We start from the raw sequence: 10,704 nt of genomic DNA, 5'->3' as shown, positions 1-10,704 counted from the left end.
ATGACTAGGGATAGAACCTGCACTGAGACAGTGCCCTTGACCAGATTCAACCCCAGACCCTTCAGTCTGCAGGTGAACACTCTAGCCACTGAGCCAAACTGGTTATGGCTGTTCTCTGCATTATACCATTTCATGGCAACACTTATTTCATGAAATATCTCACTACTGTAGGAGAGGAAAATTATTTTTGAACTCTTGGCAGAAAAAAAAAATCCCTCTACCCTTCTGGATTCTTGGCTGAGACTCCTGTAACAAAAGACAGATTCACAAGAGAAAAATAAACAGGTTTATTAACATGTGAACCTCACAGACAAATTAGTGAATAATCCCTGAGCTGGCTTACAATCGGATTCAATACCACCTTAGTAGGGAAGGTAGAGGGGTGTATAGACCTTTTGGGGACAGGAACTAATTTCAGGAAAGATGAATGGGCCTTCAGAAGAACAGATGAGACGTCAGGGAGTTTGTGACAAAGTTTGTCTGGGCTTCCTGGTCCTCTTGTCTCTTCTCAGGGACAAGGGTGCCTCTTGCCCAGGAGATGAAACTTCGGGGAGGGGCTGCTGACCAGTAGTTCCGTTCCCTGGAAGGCTCTGTCTATACAGAGTGGGAGCTTAGGGAAAGCCTGTCCTTGCAACTGCTGTTGTTCAAGTGTCTACAGCTCAAAATGATCAAGGCACCGAAGTGGCTATTTTGAGGTGGCAGATTCTGCCACCTTTACTACCTCCAATGTCTCAGCCCATTTTTCACCTGGAAAGCTCTAATCACATTAAAATTCACACCGAAACCGGTTTGGCTCAGTGGATAGAGCGTCGGCCTGTGGACTGAAAGGTCCCAGGTTCGATTCCGGTCAAGGGCATGTACCTGGGTTGCGGGCACATCCCCAGTAGGAGATGTGCAGGAGGCGGCTGATCGGTGTTTCTCTCCCATAGATGTTTCTAACTCTCTCTCTCTCCCTCCCCAGTGGGAGATGTGCAGGAGGCAGCTGATCGATGTTTCTCTCTCATCGATGTTTCTAACTCTCTCTCTCTCTCCCTTCCTCTCTGTAGAAAATCAATAAAATATATTAAAAAAAATTCACTTACTAATGCCCAACCTCCTCTTCAGTGTTTCTCATCCCACGCCCCCCCACCCTGCAAAAAAAAAAAACCCACAAAAAAACAAAACAAAACAAAAAAAAGCTGGGCTATGATGGCCCGGTTCCTGAGCGCCCCCAGCATCATTCCCCTGGTCCCCACCCCCCATCCCAATCACTACGTACAGTCTTCCTGGTAAAGCTTATGTTCCGCCCACTGTTAAATCCCCAGGGTCTGGCATATGGTGGGAGCTCAACCAGGATTATATATATATTTTTAATATGACTTAAAAATCTTATTAACATAGGAGGGAGAGAATGCCAGTTGCCTCCCAGCATCCACGACCACTTTGATCCTCAGTAGCAGACTACTTTCAGTCAAGCTCATGGCTGCCTAGAAACATGACTATGTTTAAAGCCTCCGTTCCATATAATCTCTGGCCAATGAAATCAGCACAGAAGCAGCAAATTGTGGGCCACGCCCTTAAGTGGAAAAGACACAGATTTTTATGTGAGAAAAAAAATGTTTTTTAAACCACTCTCATTTCAGTGTCTGCCAGACATGATTACATTTCTACCTCAACTATATAAAAATAAACTTAGTATATTTTATAATTAATATACTTATTGCCATTGTTTTGATTTTTACGTGTGTTGTTCCAGCCCTGACCTATTTTGCTCAGTGGATAGAGCGTCAGCCTGTGGATTCAAGGGTCCCAGGTTTGATTCCGGTCAAGGGCATGTACCTTGGTTGCAGGCACATCCCCAGTAGGGAGTGTGCAGGAGGCAGCTGATCGATGTTTCTCTCTCATCAATGTTTCTAACTGTCTATCCCTCTCCCTTCCTCCTTGTAAAAAAATCAATAAAATACATTTTAATAAATAAATAAATAAATAAATAAATAAATGTGTTGTTCCAGAAATATGAATAAATTTATTTATTGGGCTGGTGCATTAATTTAAATATTTCCTTGCTGTTATATTATTTTAAATAACAGACATCTAAATGTTTAAGGCATCAACTAAAGAAATAAAATGTTTGACTGTTTGCCTATTGTGCAGATTATTTCTATTAGAGAAAGTCAGGCAATGGGCTGAGTGGAAAGAGAAAGCCCTCTAACTGTGCCTCCCGGGAAAGCAGTGAGCAGGCAATGCAGGACAGTGGCTGGAGCCGTCACAACAGAAGGGCTGGGTCCACAGAGTTCCACACAGACCATAGGAGACACATCATCTAAGACAGTATATTAAGGATAAGGATTATACACACAATTTTCATTGAATTCCAGGCACTACAATTTATGTAAATGGCACTGTAATGTATGTAGTCATTTATAAAATCACTAATATGAAATAAATCTAAAAGTTTATAGCAAAGATTAGCTGCTTATTGTTTTTAAATAAATACAGGACAGACCAGTCATCCTTTGGGTTTTTCCCCAAGAGACACAGACAGAAATGACCTGCAGCCCACATGGAATGGTGCTGGCACAGTGAGACTTTGGAAGGCGGAGGCGAGCCATTGAGGTACAACTGCAACAAGTGATGTTCGCTCTAGTTCAGGGTCAGAATGGGTCAATGAAGAAGACTAGGGAGGAGGGTCAGATTCAGGTTCAAATTCTCCATTGTCAGTTGTCAAGAGGGTGGAGATACATCTGGATCTGAGACTGTCCCCTTGAAGGAGGGCTTGCACTCTCCCAGCCCTGGCATGGCCAGTGCAGCTGGCAGGAAGGAATGTCAGACGCCAGAGGTGCTGAGGGCATCAGGGAGCTCCGGGTTCAGGAGAGGGTGTCAGTTAGGAAGAGGGACCTGCAGTCACAGCAGAGCTGTCGTGAGCCCAGGGTGATGGCTGACCTCCCCCAGGAAAGGGGAAACCTAGAATTCAGTGAACAAAAGTGACTAGGACAGCAAGAATATAATATGGGAGGGTCATCTGGTGACCAAAAGAACACACTCTGCTGGATGATAATGAAGTGATGCAGGTAGTGTCTGAGCAAGCGGTGCGGCCCTCCATCCTCATAACAGGGGGAAAAGTGAAGGTGGGCCCACGCTGAAAGTCCCACAGATTGTGGACACAGGGAACATTCAGGGAAGTGCACACCCTCCCACAGCTGCAGCACCCTCACGCTGCAGCGGGAACAGCCACTCCAGGGCTGGGCATGGGGGACGTGTACACAGCCTGATCCACGCTTCAGAGTCAGGGCAGCACAGGGAGTCCAAGCTGAGCAAAGAGCAGGAAGAACCTTTGCATGTATGACTGTTCCTGGTAAAAGTATGTGCTCCCGGGTAATGCAGGAGATGCCTGGTAGAGACCACGATGGACAGATACAGCATCCAGTCGGACGCAAAGTGGCCACAAGCCATTCCCCAAGTGAGAAACATGCAGAATTTCACCTACACTCGCCGGTGCAGTGGAAAGGAAGCAAGACCTAGACAGGCATCAATGGCTCTAGAATAGGAATACTAATTAATGTAAAATCAACACCATTACCAGCCACCAAAAATGGACTTTTAAAAATAAAATGTTTACCAGAAAACTATTTTTTACTGGAAAAATTATAAGCAGGGATTTGGAACATTCCAAAAGGAATATAATTCATGAAATGAAATTCCACTGAGTTTGTTCTCAATATATTGAGAATTTTACATGTTTCAAGCACTCTTCAAAGGAACTCAATGAGGTTGGTGCTAAACAAAGAAACTGAATCATGGAGTGGTTAGGAAGGGTCACTCGCAAAGAGCTCAACAGCATGCTGGCACTAGAAGTGCTTCTTGTTTGAAATGTTAACTATGAATAATGTCATCCACAGTCAAGGAAGGAAGGAAGGGAGGGAGGGAAGGAGGGAGGGAGGGAGGGAGGGAGGAAAATTAAATACATATGATATAACATTTGATTGATTCAACAGAAAAACAACTGGTTGACTTAATTGAAGAGCTCAAACCACCAACCTACTCATCTGAAACCAGGTAGACAATAGAGAGACCTTTTAATTCACCAAAATACTTGCTTGCTACATAGAATAACATTATTCACAATCCACACACTATTGCAAACACACACACGTGCGCACTTCAAAATTCACTGCAGCACACTTCTGTGGGTTCAAGTACACTATTAACTCTATTACACAATCCAAGTGAATAACACAAGGGACTCAGAAAATATTTAAGCAGATGATCACATAACTGCTGCCGTGGCATTCGCATCCCTGAACACAAGCATTCCCACCCTGTGATCGCCAGAACAATCGCTGCCCAGACTCATCCGCAGCACTCACCTGTCAGAGGGGATACTTAACATATTAACCCACAAAACACTTGTTTGATGTTGAAGGATGGAAATCAGGATACAGAGAAACTTCCTTTGCTAGTGAGACCCAGGAATTTAGTTTGTGAGGTCACACAGTCCATGATTTTCCCCAACGGGTTTATTTGAAGATTTTAATTTCAAACTACATTTCAATTGGGGGAAAGAAGACTTATTTTTTTAAAAGAACTCAGCTCTAAGCCAGGAAATGAAATAATTTTTTGTTCGTTAAAGGACATATATTGTGATCAAAAGAAAACATTACTCACGGTCCCAAGAACAGCCCTTTTTCAGAATTCTAGTTCATCTAAAATGTTCTAACAAACACTCCTAAATTTAAAGGAACAAGAACATGAAATGCCCTTTATAGCTAACTTGTTAGATTTGAGATAAATTTATGACACAATACAGTTATATTATTCATGTGTTGTATGGCAAATGTGCTGCATGGCTTTATATAAAAGTATTTCATTTTATAGGCAATATATTTATGATCTTTCCTAAAACTTGAGGCATATTTTGATATGTTAAATGATTATGAAGGATTATAATTCACCTAAACTTTATTAAAACAACTATTTACAAAATCCCAACTTGGAGGAAACAAAGATGAATGTTATGGTCTTTGCCTTTAAGAATCATGCAATGTATGGTTTTGATTTGAGGGATATGATGTCACAATTTAGAAGGAAAAAGGCTTTCTTACTTTAACCATCTCCTATATCTAGCTTCTACCCCAATCTTGGACCCATTACTAAAGAATAATTGAAACTCACAACTTTTATTTGCAAAGCCACCAATCTTATTATAAAAGCCTTTTCACTACTTTAAACAGTAGACATGATGGATGTGGGCTACTTGATTGCAAGGTTCCTGAAGCATTAAGTTAATCTGCAGAGGAAAACAAAATTTATAGCAGAGCAGAGGAAAATCTGAGAGCCAAGAGTGTCGGCTGGGGTCAGGGAGGCTTGTGACTATTAGGGAACCACCTGGAAAAGTGGGACTTCATTACCAGGCACTGGCCACACCACAATGCTTAATGATGGATGCATCCATTCTAGAGTTCAGCCATCCAGCCCAGCCTCATAGCAGGTAGCCTTAACCCCATATTTGCAGAGTCAACAAAGTTGAATCTTGGATGAAGTAGGATCTTTAGCTTTGCATTCTGGTCCTCTTTCCTACAAATGACCAAACTTCTTTGGGCCTCAGTTTCTTCATCTACAAATGATGATGACAACTCAGGTCAGAGTGAGAGGATTAAATGAGATACTGTCTATAATGAGCTCAGCTCCCAGAACCTGTGGATTTATGAGATTTACAGTATGGGGTAGCTATTGCTACTTATTTTTTTCTTCTCCTGGTTTTCTTCTTTCTTCTCTTGTCTCCCAACTATATTTTTTCTTCCTGCTTATATTATTTCCAGGCAAATTTCTTCATCTAACATTTTTTCTTTCTACACTTTGTTCCTGTCCCCTGTGGACCCAGAATGTGATCTGTTGTAGAGAATGTTATACGTGAGCTTGAGAAGAAGGAGTATTCTGTTATTACTTTATGTTGTATTTTTCAAACACCAATTAGATCATGTTAGATGATATGGCCACGTCTACTCAGGTCAACTGTATCTTTACTGCTTCTCTCTTGATCTCTCCATTCTTGAAGGAGGGTTTTTGAAGACTCAACTGTAACAGGGAGTTTACCTCTTTCTCCTTTGGGTTCTATCAGTTTCTGTGCCACATGTTTTGATGCTCTGTTCTCAGGTAAAAAAAAAAAAAAAAATTAGGATCCTTATGTCTCCTTACAAAGCTGACCCCTTTGTAATTGTCTGTTTACTTGGTTGATTTTCCTTGTTCTGGCATCTGCTTTGTCTGAAAATAGCGATTTCAGCTTTCTTCAGAGCATTAACTTTCCCCTTTTTGGCTAAGTCTGTGTCTTGAAGCCCTTTCAGCTACTACATAAAGTGGGAAAAAGTAGATTTACAGCTGTTTGTATGCAAATTAATACAATAATTAATAAGTAAAAACATAAGAATAAACTCTATCTTGTGAGCTCACACCTGTAAAACTACTTTTGCCACCCACTCTATATAATCTATATATATAAAAAGCCAGCAACCTTAATGGTGGCACGACCATAACGGCCATTAGACCAGAATCACCATGGCCCCTTGCAGGGCTGGCTTCGCCCCCAAGGGAGTGGTTAGGGGGCGCCCCTAGGCAACACCATAGGGTGTGAGTTTGATGGGGGAAAATCAAAAGAGATAAGGGGAAAGCTCTTAAGGGTCTGCAGGGTTGGGGTGGTCTGTCCAGAGTAAGTTTGGAGTGTGCTGGGGAAGGAAGAGGAAGATCTGATTAGATAATGGCATCACCGCCAGCCTTGACCCAGAGCTGGTGCTGCTGGCCGAACACCTGTTGAAGCCACTGCCCTCAGACAAGCAGGTCGAGACTGGGCCCTTCCTGGAGGTGGTGTCCCACCTGCCACCCTTCTTTGATTGCCTTGGGTCCCCAGTGTTTAGTCCCATCAAGGCAGACATAAGTGGTAACATCACAAAAATCAAAGCTGTGTACAACACCGACCCGGCCAAGTTCTGGACCCTGCAGAACATCCTAGAGGGGGAGAAGGAAATGTATGGAGGAGAGTGGTGCCAAGTGGGGGTCATGCTGGTGCTGATGTGGCTGAAAGGGGGCCCCTGCTTCATATGGGTCTTCCTGCAGAGCATCTGTGACAGGGAGCAGGACGAGAGCCACCCCAACCTCATCCACATCAATGCCACCAAGGCCTAGGAGATGGTGCTCAAGAAGTGCCATGGCTGAATTGTGCAGAAGATCTTCCAGGCAGCGCTGTGTGCTGCGCCCTACAAGCTCAACTTCCTGAAAGCACTCTCCAAGGGCCAGAACATAACGGAGGAAGAGTGCCTGGAGAAGGTCCACCTGGAGATGACGTCAACAACCACCATTGATGTCATCTACGAAATGTACACCAAGATGAACGCCGAGCTCAACTACAAGGTGTAGGCGTGCCCAGCAGCCGGCACTCCCAGAAACAAACAAGCCAGAATCACTGTGAAACAAGCTGGCAGGCCACCTTGGCCTGCGTCCCCGAGAGTGGCCTAGACTCTGGCTGGGGTTGCAGGGGACAGCCTGGTTTCTGAAAAGTCATTTTTGGGGTCTATCCTAACAGAGCAATAAATAACCACCCTACTTCAGAATTACCTTCCATTTCACGGCAGCACAGACAGACAGCCTTCATTTCAGTGTGATAAAAATCAGTTAATGTTGCTAATAAGTCAAGTCGTACAGTTTTCTGTTCTTGTCCCCCCACGTGGTGCATGAGCCTGGGGGAGCCCTGTCATACACCTCATTTTAAAAATGAGAATCTGGTGCAGTGATGTTTCTGGTCATGTAAGGACCATGAGGAGTCTAATTTGAAATTATACAGGATTTTTCTTTAAAGCAGACTGCTCTGTGCTCTCCTGTGGTTGCACAGCCCAGAGTCACAGCAAGGCCTAGGAGATGGTGCTCAAGAAGTGCCATGGCTGAATTGTGCAGAAGATCTTCCAGGCAGCGCTGTGTGCTGCGCCCTACAAGCTCAACTTCCTGAAAGCACTCTCCAAGGGCCAGAACATAACGGAGGAAGAGTGCCTGGAGAAGGTCCACCTGGAGATGACGTCAACAACCACCATTGATGTCATCTACGAAATGTACACCAAGATGAACGCCGAGCTCAACTACAAGGTGTAGGCGTGCCCAGCAGCCGGCACTCCCAGAAACAAACAAGCCAGAATCACTGTGAAACAAGCTGGCAGGCCATCTTGGCCTGCGTCCCTGAGAGTGGCCTAGACTCTGGCTGGGGTTGCAGGGGACAGCCTGGTTTCTGAAAAGTCATTTTTGGGGTCTATCCTAACAGAGCAATAAATAACCACCCTACTTCAGAATTACCTTCAATTTCACGGCAGCACAGACAGACAGCCTTCATTTCAGTGTGATAAAAATCAGTTAATGTTGCTAATAAGTCAAGTCATACAGTTTTCTGTTCTTGTCCTCCCACGTGGTGCATGAGCCTGGGGGAGCCCTGTCATACACCTCATTTTAAAAATGAGAATCTGGTGCAGTGATGTTTCTGGTCATGTAAGGACCATGAGGAGTCTAATTTGAAATTATACAGGATTTTTCTTTAAAGCAGACTGCTCTGTGCTCTCCTGTGGTTGCACAGCCCAGAGTCACAGCACTGCCAGTATAGACTCCATTCTTTCCTACTGTCTTTTTCCAGACAGTTTTTTATAGTTGAAAACAACCAGCAATGTTTTGATGACCTTGACCAAGGGGACTTTATTTTGAAGCTGTTAGGTATGAGTAACTGACCACAGATGACTGAACTTGAATTCTTCTGTGTGTTTTCTTCAAGGACAGCCTACCCCACCTAAGAAACTACCTATCATGTGTGTTCTCTCAGAGGCCAGACCACGAGCCCTCCTGATGCTGAGATCTAAGGAAACATCTCGCTGCCATAACTGTCCCTCCTGGCACTAACAAGAGCTGTATTTTTAAAGTGTTGGGGTGAATAGAGGAACCCCTAAAGAATTCATGTGTGTTAAAAACCCAATGAGGAACAATTGGTGATTTTTATCCTGGTTGGATAGTGTTTGTATAGAAGCCTATAAGTATTAAGTATTTGCTGTGTTTACCATGCTTAGCTCTCTGTAAGGAATATGGAATAATGTTAAATGCCTCATGTTCTCAAGAAGTTTGAATTTTAAAATAAAAAATAAAGACAAATATAAATATAAAAAAAAGAAGAAGCTTGAGTTTTAGGGGCGAAATCAGACAGGCAGGCAAGCGGTCTGGAACCAGCAGTCCCAGACTGTGAGAGGGATGTCTGTGGGATTGGGCATAAACCAGCAGGTGGACATCCCCTGAAAGGTCCTGGATTGTGAGAAGGTGCAGAATGGGCTGAAAGACCGACCTCCTCCCATGCACAAATTTTGTGCACCAGGCTTCTAGTGTACATATATGAGAAAGAATATATAATACTAGAGGCCCGGTGCATAAAATTTGTGCACTGGGGGGGAGTGGGTCTCTCAGCCCAGCCTGCACCTTCTCCAATCTGGGACCTGTTGAGGGATGTCTGATGGACATCCCCTGAAAGGTCCTGGATTGTGAGAAGGTGCAGGATGGGCTGAAAGACCGACCTCCTCCCATGCACAAATTTTGTGCACCAGGCTTCTAGTGTACATATATGAGAAAGAATATATAATACTAGAGGCCCGGTGCATAAAATTTGTGCACTGGGGGGGAGTGGGTCTCTCAGCCCAGCCTGCACCTTCTCCAATCTGGGACCTGTTGAGGGATGTCTGACTGCCCGTTTAGGTGGGATCGGGCCTAAATGAGCATTCGGACATCCCTCTCACAATCCAGGACTGCTGGCTCCCAACCGCTCCCCTGCCTGCTTTCCTGATTGCCCCTAACCACTTCTGCCTGCCAGAATGATCACACTCTAATCATTCCCCTGCCAGACTGATCCAATGCCTAACTGCTCCACTGCCAGCCTGATCGCCCCCAACTGCCCTCCCCTGCTGGCCTGGTCGCCCTCAACTGCTGTCCCCTGCAGGCCTGGTTGCCCGAAACTGCCCTCCCCTGCAGGCCTGGTCCCCCAACTACCCTCCCCTCCTGGCCTGATCACACACAACTGCCCTCCCCTGTAGGCCATCTTGTGTCCACATGGCAGTGGCCATCTTTGACCACATGGGGGTGGCCATCTTGTGTGTTGGAGTGATGGTCAATTTGCATATTACATCTTTATTATATAGGATTATATCTATATACATAAAGCCTAACTAACCAAACTACTGAAAGCCCAGTTGACCAGTCGCTATGATGCATACTGACCACCAGGGGACAGACACTCAACACACAGGAACAGGCTCCCTTCTGTCTGGATCAGGCTAGCAGGGATTGGGCCGAAATTGGCTATCTGACATCCCCCAAGGAGTCCCGGATTGCTAGAGGGTGCAGGCCAGGACAAGGGGCCCCATTGTGCACCAGGATTCTAGTTACATTATATTACTAAAGGCCAGGTGCACAAATTTCATACAGAGGGTGGTCCCTCAGCCCAGCCAGCATGCTCTCGCAATCTGGGACCCCTTGGGGGATCTCTGACTGCCTGTTTAGGCCCGATCCCACAGGGATCCCGGCAGATCTGGCCTAAATCGGCAGTCGGACATCCCTCTCGCAATCCGGAACCGCTGACTCCTAACCACTCACCTGCCTGATTGCCCCTAATTGCTTGCCTGCTTGCCTGATCGCCCCTAACTACCTCTACCTTGGCCCCTGCTC

General features: G+C 45.0%; 1 protein-coding gene and 1 pseudogene across 4 annotated transcripts in view; one reads left to right on the top strand and one right to left on the bottom strand.

The window, feature by feature from the left end:
- The window catches only part of RALYL (RALY RNA binding protein-like), a 564,488-nt gene that overhangs the window by 432,081 nt on the left and 121,703 nt on the right, over positions 1–10,704 (bottom strand). The gene's annotated exons all lie outside the window — the stretch shown is intronic.
- LOC102761572 lies at positions 3,358–7,433 on the top strand (annotated as a pseudogene).

This window comes from Myotis davidii, unplaced genomic scaffold (assembly GCF_000327345.1).
Source record: "Myotis davidii unplaced genomic scaffold, ASM32734v1 scaffold14, whole genome shotgun sequence".
Lineage (NCBI taxonomy): Eukaryota > Metazoa > Chordata > Mammalia > Chiroptera > Vespertilionidae > Myotis > Myotis davidii.
This window is presented reverse-complemented; position numbering and strand designations above follow the sequence as displayed.